At 40.1% G+C, this 10,610-nt stretch overlaps 1 pseudogene; it reads left to right on the forward strand.

Annotated features, from left to right (window-relative positions):
* Positions 1-9,983: 9,983 nt before the first annotated feature.
* Positions 9,984-10,380, forward strand: LOC133902884 (auxin-responsive protein IAA31-like; annotated as a pseudogene).
* Positions 10,381-10,610: the final 230 nt, after the last annotated feature.

Below are 10,610 nucleotides of genomic sequence, written 5' to 3' on the forward strand. Positions count from 1 at the left end.
CTAGATTTCTAGTATATATATACATGTTTTCGCACTCCTAGTTCCTCTTTTTTGCGATGTTGCACCAGATCCAAGTATCATCCGTTACCTCTTGTTTTGCCATGAAAGCCACTGGATCACTTCTTACCTGCAGAAACCTTCCATCAATCATCGGCGGCGGTGGTGGCATCAAATATTTGCATTCCAGGGCAGAGAGCATCTTTCTTTTCTTTGTCTCCACCAGCCAGCGATGCAATTTTTCTTTAGGACCTCCAAGCTCCAATCAGAAATCTTTGCTCCAATCCAAAGAAAAAGCATGCTGGCACCTCTGAAGATGTTAGGAATCAGTTGAGAGAATCAGACCTTCTGTACACATGATTTGCCTTTGCTGCGGTATAAATTGTGTGATTCATTCGTCGGCCGTCTTCTGACGCTACGCGAAGTGCAACTGCACCATGCACATGTTCAGTGCCATTGCTAGATTTTTTATGGTTTCGATGCGAAGAATTCCATAGGGTGTCTTGTTTGGAGACAGAACAATGGAGGTATAATAATCTCAATGAGGTGGCTAACACAAGCGTTTTTATTTGTTATCCCCTGCCTGTTTGCTAAAAGAAATGCCTTGATTCGTGACATGATGGTTGGAATATACAATGACATCCTCATAGTGCCCATCTGACAGGATACTGTTCTGATTAAACAAGCAGAAAAACGATTATCATTAATTGAACATTTTATAATCCGCATGATTTGAACAATTCGGTTTTTCCTGATGCTCAGAAGCTTCCTTCGATCCTTTGTGAGGATTTTCTGGAGTTTTGTAGTTTTCTTTTAGGGTGAACAAATAGAAATGCTACGCGTGTGTTCCTGAAGATTTCAGTATCTAGTGTGTTGTCAGGGTCACCACACAATTATGAAAAACTGACGTGCATAATTTTGTTCATTATTTTGACAACGTTTTGTTTAAAGCGGAGGCTTCTAGTCATTCAGAACTTATCCATCACTCATTATCACAATTGCTTATATTAGAATAGAACAATTGAATCAGAATAATATCTTCCGGGAAAGGACCTGCGTTTCTTTTTTCATTTGCTTCTTGGATCCCATTTATTAGAGGATGCCAATAATTAAAGGCACGCTTAGACAAAATAGACCCGAAATCGGGCCAGTTGCAAGCCTCCCATTGGAAGGCGGTCACGGGGGAAAGCTGGTTTGACAATTGAGGCATCTTTCGTGGGGTCCTGCTCGTGGGCCCTCCCCTCCCTAATGCATACCCTTCAATGATTAAACCAGTGGTTAGTGTGCTCGGCTAGCATTTGGTCTCTAGCGTCTAAAGCTGTACAGGAGAAATTCGGGGAAATGTACTATAATTCTTGTCCAACTTCTTGACTTGAAATTTAACTCGAAAAAGAAGGGACTTGGGAGGGAATCTTCAGAAAGAAAAACGCAAGATCCTGATATTTTCAAAGCAAAAATAAAAGGTTGCATCGCATATTATATGTTTTGGTAATTCTAGGGTGCCGGACTTTTGTATATTTCGTCAAGTTTTGAAGTAAGTTTTAGAAATTTTTTCCGCAGCTAACCCAAACAGCGCTCATTTCCCTAACTTGTTTCAGCGATTTTTACGACCAATTAACATCAAACAAGAGCTTAGCTAGCGATTAGACGCACAAATGGTCCATGGCACGCGTACTACAAATGCGGGAGCACCCACGGACCGATAGCAACAGCAATAAACTGCACGGTTCCGTCTTGGCGCCACGCTCCGGCCTATCGGCAGCGGCGGCACCGTCGGTAGGGCGGGTACGCATCCAATCCGTTCCGTTCCGCCCCTAGCTCGTACGCTCGGACCACGGGGCCACCGGGCCAGCAGCATCTGCGTGCCAAGATTCTGTTTGGCACCGCTATAGTTTTAACATCTACGTAGAATTTAAAATTTGATGGATAAAATAAAATGATTTAAATATTTATTTTTAATTTAAAATAAGAATATGATGTTTTAAAAAAACCTCAAACTGTTCACAGCTACAGTTTTAAAAAAATTTAGAACTAAAAATGACCGGCTATAAAAAAGTTTGAACTAGAAATAACCGGAATTTTAGAGCTGATAAAATAAATAGGCCCTGACTCGCGGTGTGGTGTGTGATGCGCTTCACGACGCTGATCACCATCCCACCATTAATTAATTAATTAATAATTTGTTGGTGGTTAGTTAAACAAGTGGTGCTGGGTTTTCTGTTTCGTTTACGTACGTGGTCGATATATGTATGGGTGTGAATGTAGTGGTCGTCGGAGGTGAAGGTGAAGGGGAAGGTAAGAGAGGAGGAAGACGACGACGACGATGTGAGGCGCGTCGCTGTAGCGCATAAAGTCGCCGCGCGGGTCGCCGTCAGCTAATCGTTTTGGTTCCTTGCCCGACGCTAGCTGTCCGTCCTTGTACGTATGCATGCATGCCCACCTGTACGTATCCACTAGTCGCGTTTTCAATGAGCGCGATGTGGTTTTCGCTGGTACACTTGTCGATTGTCGTCTTGGACCCCTTCGGCACAGTTTAAAAAAGGGACTGACAATTTTGGACTGTAAATCGCCTCTGCCATTTTGTCTTTCCGTTGATCGAGTCCTTTCTGGCCGAAGGCACGTGGTGAATGGAAGTGAGTTGCACGGATGAGTGTGACCTGTGTACTGTACATGCAGTTTTAATGTAAAGGGCACGTCTCAGACCTACAGATTTCACATCCGATGACATGCATCTTCGCTCTAGCTTCAACACCACACAGGCACCTCTGGCATGCATCGCTCAGTGCCACTGCTACAACGCCAGCAAATCCAGCCGTGAATACAGGATCAAGAATGGATAAGCCTGCCCAAATCTTGGAGCATATTGGAAGGTCCAAGTGCACAGCCAGGTGCAAAAGCGTTGTAGCGGATAATGGATCAGTGTGTTGCACTCGCCATTGATAGATAATGTCGAGAATGATCGCTTCTTTCGAAGAAGTTTCCGTGCACTTTGCATGGTCCTTAATATTGAGATCCTCAGTAAGATGATCATAGAACCACGAGGAAACACATTAATCTAGGAACTGAGAGTCAATAAGACGGTACGGTTCATGTGCCTTGTACTTAGCATAATATAGCCTACTGTATAATGACAATATAAAAATATAGTGAATGACCGGAACAGTGACTAGAGAGGGTTAACATGAGCTCTTAAATTTTTCGAATAAGATCAAGGGTCTATATCTAATTCGTACCTAATACACCTTAAGAACGAATCACAACAAAGCATAACACGAAGCACAATAGAAATATCACAAAACTGCAACTACTACAGATATGGTAATCAGTGCCGGCTCAAAAACACCATCAGTGATGATTTTTGAACCGGCACTGATAGTCCATGACTTTTAGTGTTGGTTTAAAAACCGGCGCTGATAAGTATCAGTGGCGGTTCGTAACAATGAATCGGCATTAATACTCAGATTACCAGTGCCGCTTTTTATCATAAACCAGCATTGACGCCCCTTCCTCTCTAATCTAGCTGTTCAGTGCTATTGTTTGGAAACAAATGGGCAAAAGCCTTTGTTGCTAAAAAAATATTCATACATTCAACATTAATGCCCATTCCAATATTAAAAGAGAGTACATATGAATAAAAGATTTCGCAATTGAATCTAAAACAATTCCAACTACAAAAGATCTACCAACCAACGGTAATGCCCATTCCAATATTAATAGTCTGGATGTACAAGTACACACATACTCATGACTACGCTATAAGTCTTATTTGTCAATCTATATCACTAAAGAATAAAAAAATAACAAGTAGTACAATCTCCCAAAGGGCATGTTTGCTATAATATCCTTTTTTTTATTGATGACAATACAACCAAAACAAGTGGCAAATAAATAGTACCAAAAGTAAATAGCACAAATAATGAACAATGTCCTACCACTTTGCTTGGATGCATGGTAAGAATAACAAATGATGTCAATTGTGAGGAAACTAACCTTTGTTCTTACCTTTACTTTGTATTCACTTTGTCCCTCTTTTGTTGTAGCTCACCCTTTCTCCATGACCACTATCTCTCTTGGCCTATACAAGAGCTTCTCCACTTTGTCAACCTTGGTATCCTTAGGCATATTTCTTTCTTGCTTGTTCTCCACTAGGCATGTCATCTTGCATTTACTTTGTCATCAAAATTCTCTCTCTTTATCAATAATCCTCAAAAAGAGCTACAAACACATGTTAAATTCAAGGGAAAAATGTTAGAGCACATGGGAGAGAGTTTCATGAACCATGATCCAATAAATGATACCAATTGAAGTGATTTAATTAAGTATATGGTACCAATTGTAATGAAAGCACATGAATCATAATTAATGAAACTCACATAATATGATTTAAACTCTTCCTATATGTGTGCATACATATAATAAGATAGAAACATATGCACAACTAGATAATATATCAAGATAGAAAGTTTAAGCCATATTATATATGGAGGTAGCTTAAATGAACAAATGAATTGACAATAATACGAATTGACAAATAAGCATTGTATACCTCCGGGGACGTATAGATTACTCTATAAGACTACAAAAGATACAACTCGAAATACATGTTAGTCTTAAAATTATAATCTATATGATATACTCCCCCTTAAATGCGTGCATATAAGTGTTTAATATTTGTGAGAGATATGTACTTGTCATTGATAACAATAGAGAATCTATCCTATAGATTAGACTCATGACACATAAAGAATACCAAATGTAAAACTAGTATCATGAAAAAACCTACGACTAATAAACCATGTAGGTTGCTCTTGGGTTAACGAGAGAAACACAAGCAACCTACCATATGAAAATCTACAATAGGTATTGCAATAAATTGAGATAAGCACAGACAATCCTGGACAAGGCAAAGATACACATTAATTGAAAGGATTCTATATCTAGTACTATTACCTCTTTTACCTTTCGATGGGGATTTAAATATATGATGATCATGATCTTCATCAATGCGTCTAGTCTTATATAATTGTCTTCTTTACTTGAACCTTCACTTCATCTTATGAGCCAAGTCTCTAAATCTCCGAAAACCTGTGGACTTCAAGTCTTCTTTGGAATCCAAACCGATTGGGGACTCTTCATATTGGTGATGACTTTCTTGAGCACCCAAATAGTTTGGTTTCACCTCTTGTCCTTTCTCCCAATCATATGTGCAACCACCTTACCATTGTCCTTCTTCTTGAACTTGGAGCGGTTGCTCTTGATCTTGATCTTATAGTTAGGCTTGTTGCAGAGGTTGGAAGTCTTGTTGGAGAGGTTCTTCATATTCTTCTTTTCCTTAGTCCCCTTCTTGACCTGCTTGCATTGGAACAACTTGTGGTCTTCTTTATGGCACTTGAAGTATGTCACGGTAGATCCCTCCGCAAGCTTATTCATCATGTTGACACGGTTATCTTGAGTAAGTTGGACATGTCCTTTGCCCTTTAGTCTTGTCAAGTTCTTCTTGAGATTCTCCACTTCTTACTTGAGCTCATAACTCTCTTGTGCAATGAGTTTATTAGATGGTTCTAAAAAAACATTCTCAACGCATATCTCATTGCAAAGGGGTGAACTAGCTAAATCAATCAAATTATCACACGAAGTGAAAGCATCTACCTTAGGATTGAAATTGAATATAGAGATACATTGCTTCAAAGGGACCTTAGGTTAAGATTCAATGCACTCAAATTTAATCTTAAGCTTTTCACGTTCCTTGTTTAGCAATTCAAATTTTCTCAATAATTATTTGTAATTAGAAATAAAGGTAGCATAAATTTTATTAAGGGCATTGAATTTATGTAGCTCTTTTGCTTGTTTCTTTTTGTTGCTCATTGATCAATCAAAGAAGTTCTTCATGGGAGGAATGATCCTCATCGGATTCATCAATACTTACATTGCTTTTCATTCCTTTGACCACAAGCCACTTGTCTGATGACTTGCGCGATGACGACTTGTGTGATGATGACATTGATGAAGAGCTTCTCTTGGAGGTGTAGGTGGTGAAGCTCTCATCACTTGAGCTTGATTTCATCTTCACTTATCTATCTTCCTATGCTTGTAAATGCTTTAAATCTTCCCTTTGTCTCCCTCTTATTCTTGATCTTCTTCTTTTTCTTGATATGATCAATTATTTTGACCAAGTCTTTCATAGAGATTGGATGATCAGTCTTGGCATTGATCTTCTTTATGTTCTTCTCCACTTGTGAGATGAGCTTGGCAATCTTGGGATCAACCTCTTCATCACTTTAGGTGCTTTGCTCATCTTCTTCATAGCTCTCTTTATCTTCATCACCATCATCTTCGCTTGAGCTTGACTCTTACTCTTGCCTCCTCATCTTCAACTTCATGTGTGGACATGGAGTTTACTTGCTTGTGAGAGCAAAGTTCTTGTCATCGGATCAGGAAGAAGCTTCCACCCCCATGTTTATTGTCATTTCATGGGTGGTGATATTTTTGATTACTTGGCTTGGAGTTATCTTCTTGATGTCACTTTTGTCATAGATGATGGAGACTATCAACTTGTACTTTAGAAGAAGAGTTTGAAGTATTCTTCTCACCACTTAATCATATTCAATTGGCATCAAACCTAGTGCATTAATCTCATTGAGAAGATTATTTAAATGTGAGTTCATATCATTAGCACTTTCATGGGGAAGTTATTTGATGCCATTGAGTTTAGTACCTAGCAAATGGTATTTTTTATTGCGTACATTCTTTGTGCCTCCATGTATTTCAATGAGACTAGTCCAAATATCATGTTTATTGGTGAGACATAAACATTATTAAATGTATCAACATTTAAAGATAATAAAATGACACTCTTCGCCAATGCATCAAATTGTCTCCTTGTTGGTGATACGTTGCCTCATCTCCTCCTCGGTGACTCTCCAAACATCTAAATCTCAGGCTTGCAAATAATAAGACATTAGAAATTTTCAATGGGGAAAGTAAGTGTCATAAAAATATGGAGCACTATGGGTATCCATCCCAACCTCGGATGTCACAATTCTAGGCAGTTAAACCTATTAAGAGAATGAGGCTTTGATACCAATTGTAGGAATCGATGACGCCCTAAGAGAGAGGTGAATTAAGACACTTAAAACTATTCAACTCCGAAAAACTTCTCAAGATAAACCTATATCAAGTTCTATCTAAATGTGCTATAGGTTTATCTAATGTGTCAACTCTACCACTCAAAGGTTTACAACCTACTCTAGAAAGGTAAATTGCAAGTATGTAAATGCGGAAACGTAAATAAGGTAGAAAAGGTAAAATTGGCATAAGGGGTTTTTATCCGATGGTATCGATGGCCTGAATGTCACCCCTAGTTCATGTTAGAGCTTCACCAAGGATATACTCCCGGTCGTCAACACTCTTCTGGTCACAGTTCTTAAGCCACCAAGCCACAAAGGCAAGGTTCACACCAAGCCTCTCTTCTGATCACTTGTCGTTGTTTTCACTTCTGAGCTTGAACCACCAAGGTAAGGGTCTGCGCGTCCCCGTATAAGCTTTTTGCCACCCCTCCACACCATGTAGGAGGGTTAACAAGCTTGAGCCACCAAAGCCTAAGTTACCGGTGAGTCACCAAAGTAGACACAAGGATCACTCCTTGATCCACTCTCTAGGTAGCAACACCTAGCACTAACTCTCTCTAGACCTACAAGCACTAATAACTCATTAATCTTATGCTTAATCACCTTGGATGATCACTTTAAGTATTTTGGTAGCTTGGATGTATTCACTATTATATATGAGCTTCCTCTGGACAGTCACACCTTCAAATGGCTGAGTGGAGGGGTATTTATAGCCTCAATCCGTGGACTAGCTGTTGCCCCAACAGCTCAACTTTACTGTATATGCCAGATGATCTGGTGTAAATAGAATTATACTCATCTAACAATCCGATATGTACATCATTCAAAAACTAGCTGTTAGATCTTCACTCAAACTCACTGTGAACACCAGATGTTTTGACATGTTCACCTGCTCCATCGTCGGACCATCTGGTTGGTTCATTCATTATCTTTGTTTGCCTAGCTTCTAAGATGCAATTGTGGACAAGGTGCCCACATACGATATGGCAATCCACATCTAACACTCACAAACAAAAAACCAAGAGAAGCCAAAAGTAGCAAAATGACCTAAAGCGTTCACTAATCGATCATTGGCTTAAGGATCTAACCTTAACTCCTAGAATTACGGGTAGCTAGGTATAACCCAAGGGTGAGTTGCTTTTAAAACTTGAGCCGATGAAGCCCGAAGTGGGGAAGGCTTGACTTCATATTCCTTGTTGCTCTAGATAGAGATTAGTGGCGATGGATATCCTTGAAGTTGGTGTTCTTGCATTTGACTCTTTTGTGCGGTTGTTCTCGCATCCGAGTAGGTTGGCACTGTAACCTTGTAAAGCGGCATCTCCTCGAATCTTCAAGATGTTCATACTTCCAAAAGCATCAGCAGCATAACTCCGTCTTCCCAGGTGTAAGGAGAGTTAGGAGTGTGAAAGAAAGATTTGGGATGAGTAGTCTTCAAGCATATCTTTTAAGATTCCATATTTCTCTTCTTTTAGGGTTGTCCAGACTATTTAGGGTTGTGTTCTAGGTCAATAAGGCTCTGATACCACCTCTATCGAGATTGGTTCAAGGAACAAACCAATCTCTTCTATGTGCTGAGCTCAAAAAACATTCCTAACATATAGTGACTTCATTGATAATAATTATTACAATATCCATACCTTATTCGATAAAACGCCTTACACAAGGCCTTCAAAGGTCGAGGAACCAAATAAAACTGCAGCGGATCCTAAGTGTAGTCTTCATCTTCACCGATAACTTCATAGGAAAATTCGACAGAGGACACCACCCTAGATTGCATCTTTCACGAATTCTTCCAATTCTTTCCCAACTGAGTGTTTGGTTGTAGCAAGTATGAGCACATGTCGTACTCAGCATGTTGTGAGGAAGATAATACGCATATGAAGGCTTTAACAAGAATAAGGCTGATATGACTCTTTTGCATAAAACAACATTTATTTCAAAAGCAATTGAAAAACAATAGTAATTAAATAAATGACTGTGAACCAACCACCTCAAGATTCTATCCATCCTGACCTGACCAACTGACCACCTCAACCAAGGTTGAACACCCAACACCTCAACCATGACTCGCACCGCCAAGGATGAACCACTGACAAACCACCTCAACAACGATTCCCACCATCGTGATTGACGTACACCTCAACTATGGTTCCCTCCACCACAATTGACCCACTAACCAAAAGATCAAGTTATAATCATGGTAGGTTTTCTGTGCCTCTCATGACCGTGAGCGTGGCTAAATATTCAGTTTTAACTCTGCAGAGGTTATACTTTACCCACAAGTCATGATTTTATCACCCGCAAGCAGATGACTAAGTCTCCATTTTGTAGTGTCGGTGAAGCACATTACACAATACCTAAGGTGTGTTGCCAGGAGATCACTACAAAGCCTTTACAATGCTCCTCTCAGCACATGTCTATCCGCTAAGATTTCACCGCCACGTGATTCCACCTCAACAACGGAAGCCTCCTCTTGCACCTTTCAGATCCCAAGACATTACGTCCATTCAGTGCCACTACTACAGAATATGCCATAAGTAGCGCCTTATCAATACCGGTTGTGCAAAAACCACGACTGAAGATGTATCAGTGTCGGTTGTTAAACTCCCATGTGCGAACAATGGCTAAGGCACTAAGAACCAGTACTGATAGTTCATTTTCAGTGTCGGTTCGAGGCACAACTTACACAGATGTCTTCAGACTCGAAATTTGTATGTAGTGAAATTTAGGATCACGCTCTGCGTCCGTTCGGCTCCTTCACAGCTTGCCTTATCCTCTCAGCATCTCTCCTCTCACGTCCTCACTCCTTAGTCCTCACTCCCATCTCTCCCTCGTCCAGTTTCTCTCGTCCTGTTTGTTAAGGTGTGCATGGACAGAGCCCCCTACCTAAGGAAGATCGACCTAAAGATGTACAAGGGCTACTGCGAGCTCAGGGAGTCCCTAGAGGCCATGTTCCTCTGCTTCTCTGGTAGCATGACACACTGGCCATCAATCCATCGTACTTCACCGTCACCTACAAGGACAAGGATGGCAACCTGATGCTTGTCAGAGATGTGCCCTTCAAGTAAGTGCTTGCAAATACACGTTCTTTAATTTGTACTTCATCTGCTGATTTTTCTTTGTAGATTAAGATTTAATAGGAGGTTTGTTAGATTCAACAGTGCCTGATGATGTTTGGTGCTTCAGCACCTGCAAGAGGTTGAGGATCATGAAGGGATCTGAAGCAAGAGGACTTGGGTCAGTGAAGAACAACTGATCGAGCAAGATGCATGCCTTGTGCATCAATGAATTCTTTTGTTCTTCTGGGTTCTCCAAGGCTTTGTTATTTTCTTTTTTTTCTCCACTCGGTTCATTTTTTTTAGATAGTCACCGATTTAGATTTCAATCCCCTTGACTCCTCATAAATCTAAGCTATTGGCATTGTAATCTGTATGACTAATTGTGAGATGTGTTTGTATGATCAGCGTTGATTTTGAGATTGATCTG

The sequence above is a fragment of the Phragmites australis genome, chromosome 2 (assembly GCF_958298935.1).
Source record: "Phragmites australis chromosome 2, lpPhrAust1.1, whole genome shotgun sequence".
In the NCBI taxonomy this organism is placed as follows: Eukaryota; Viridiplantae; Streptophyta; class Magnoliopsida; order Poales; family Poaceae; genus Phragmites; species Phragmites australis.